At 34.5% G+C, this 2,946-nt stretch overlaps 1 long non-coding RNA gene across 1 annotated transcript; it reads left to right on the forward strand.

Annotated features, from left to right (window-relative positions):
* Positions 1–2,130: 2,130 nt before the first annotated feature.
* On the forward strand, positions 2,131–2,670 carry LOC149225231 (uncharacterized). The gene is made up of 2 exons (XR_016246947.1): positions 2,131–2,552; positions 2,641–2,670. It is a non-coding gene; the product is annotated as an uncharacterized LOC149225231 (long non-coding RNA).
* Positions 2,671–2,946: the final 276 nt, after the last annotated feature.

Consider the following 2,946-nt stretch of genomic DNA (forward strand, 5'->3'; position numbering starts at 1 on the left):
TGTTGAAGATGTCTCATAGTGTTTTCACACATGATTTACTTTTCTACTAAGTTACAATGTTGAAGATGTCTCATAGTTTTTTCACACATGATTTCCACTGCGTTCTCTTAAGTGACCTTTAGAGGATCATCTCTTAGCTTTTTTTGTTACATTACTTTCATACATTTGATGGCTTTTATACTTTTTTGCATTAATAATGTGAGATATTTTGACTCAATTTGACTTCTAGCAAGATCTATTGAAAAGATGAAATAGAAAAGAAAAATCAATTAGAATAATCTTATCCCTCTATAGATTCTACCCTTTTGGATTTGAACATGTAACCTTTTACGAGGAAGCACATGTTCTTAATTGATAATACAAACCAAATAATATTGGCTTTCTGCACATGGTTTTTGTCCACCTAACTTTTTAGTCAAAAGGTATCAATAGAGAAAACCTTTCAAAAATCCGTGTGAGGAAACCATCCATAGTAGCCCATTAGAAACAAAGAATAATGAAGGCAAGAAGGATTATATCTCAAAAGAACCTTCTCCACAAACAAAATCATTAACCAGATGCTCAAAATGTAACAACATTGGAAAGAGAGAGATGTCAAGAGAGATATGGAAAGAGAGATGCCAAGAGAGAGATGCCATGCTTGGATAAAGCATCAACTTCAAAATTTTGCTCTCTATACATGTGATGGAAAGAGATGTTTGAGAAAGAGGGCACAAGGGACTTCATATTCTCCATCCAATTAACTAAAGAGGAAACCTCCTCTAAATCCATTGAATGATAGATTTTGCATCACTATCAAGATTTTGTCAATGGAAAACCAAAAGTGCATTGCTTCTCCCCAAAAGGATACCATTTCAGCCCTACAATTAGAGCCAACACCACCATACCAACATAAAAGATAGACTTTATATGGACCTATCCGAATTTATATATTTCCTCTTATTATATGGATATGTTATTTAACTGTTCGTTTGTGTATCTTCTTCGTTGATACTTTCCAGAGCAGTTTTTCATGCACCAAGACGTTTTTTAAAATCAAAAACCAAATTGAACAGCTAATAAAGTTTCCCCACATGGTTGAAATAAAATCAAAATATACGTGATCCAAACCCAACCAAGAGATCAGATTTAAATGCAGGGCGTATTGATTCGTATTATTTAAACGAAAAAGGTTGCAATATAATGGAAAGGTTATCAGGCCGTTAATGGATCCTTTTAATAGGATTAGCATATTGTTGGCGAGACACTGAAAGGTGGCTAGAGTTTAACATAATTCTTTTTTGGGTGAAATAACCACTATCAACTCTGTATATTATTAAAATATTAAAGAACACATAAGTAATGGTGTGTAATAATTTCTCTTATCTATATATATTTACATTTTGTTATTATACTTTTTTTTTTTTTCTTATTTAATTTTTCAAAAAATTATTTTGGTAAGAAACTTAATAATGAAAAATCTCTTCACAAATCTATAAGATTCATACACTCCATTAATATATAAGATTCATGACATAAATATCAACTGCATCCAAAAATTGTGGCAGAAAAATCTCAGGCAATTATCCACATGGGGTAAAGGCTAAAATCGGAGTTCCAAGTTTATGGCCAAATCAAATGTTCAAAAAATAATTTTTGCAATAATATTGAAAAACAAATATTTGTTTTTCAAAGTTAAACATTATAAATTGTATTGGTCAATGCTAAACTAATAGTGAACAATAAAAATAATTAATATATAAATTAAACATATATTAGTTTAAAAAAACAGGGAACAAGATTTTTAATCATGAAGAATGTCACACGTCCACATGCTAAAAAACAAATATGAAAACATGTAACAATAAAATTTTAACTTACCATATGCTAATCTAATATTACACCATGGTGAATAAACACTTATGACTATAACAATCGATAAAACTTTTCCATATAATTATTTCTGAATAATAATGTCAACAACATAATTGTATGTTTGAATTGATGCACTATATGTTGGTGGGTTTGTGGCTATATGCGCCAACCGACCCATTTACCAATATGTATTAACTCTTCCTGTACAATGCATGTTTATACTCTTTAATATCCGATTTATTACGATCTTGTTGTAGGCATGTTTATTCGCTTGGCAGTCATTCCATCTGCATGCTTATTAATTAGCTTCGCTGGCTTTGACCTAGGTGGCATTCTGAAGTCCTTCTGGCTATCTTGCTTCATCGTTTCCCTCGGGATTGACTATTTCATCGACGACCCTTGGAAAAGGTCTGGATCGAACGGTGCATGTGGTACCTGGTATTCTATGCCCTGGGTGGTTTGGCAATGTTTGTCATTGTGCATCTCCGGAAACAGAATATCGTCCGCTCTATTTAGGGTTCCTTGTTCTGCACAGAATTCTCTGTTTGCTTTGCTCATGGCTTGCGGCCTACTTGTGCTTCTCCTTTGTTTCTCGGTTATAAGGTAGTTTTCCAGTTCGCTTGGGGTTTCTCCATCAACTTCGCTGGCCAATGGATCCGGCGTTTCGCAAAGAGGGTTTCTGCTAGCGTTCCCCCTCGGTAAGTTTTGGCTTTCCTTCCATTGTTTTAATAATTTCATTGCAGTCTTTTAATATATGAATATGTTTTAATGGGTTTATCCATCCAGTCTTGGATGGATGGTTTTGCAGGTTCAGGAGATGAAGGGCTGTGGAAACCCCTCTCTCGGTCCTCGGCTAACGAATCCTCCCTTCCATCGGGTATTGAAACTTCTACTATTCTTTTGATGAATGAATTCAGGCTAGATATCCCAGGGATGGTCTTTATTTAGCACTGTATAACTTCCTGAGACTGTTCTCTATATGTCTGGTGCTATTTTGGAAGAGTAGGGTATTATTTTGCTACAGAGTCTAAGGGGTCCAAGGTTTCGGCCCATCTCTACTGTTTTTGGGTTAATTGGGTGGTCTCACGCCAC

This window comes from Pinus tabuliformis, chromosome J (assembly GCF_031772625.1).
Source record: "Pinus tabuliformis cultivar Carrire ecotype Pingquan chromosome J, CPIR1, whole genome shotgun sequence".
NCBI classification, from domain to species: domain Eukaryota; kingdom Viridiplantae; phylum Streptophyta; class Pinopsida; order Pinales; family Pinaceae; genus Pinus; species Pinus tabuliformis.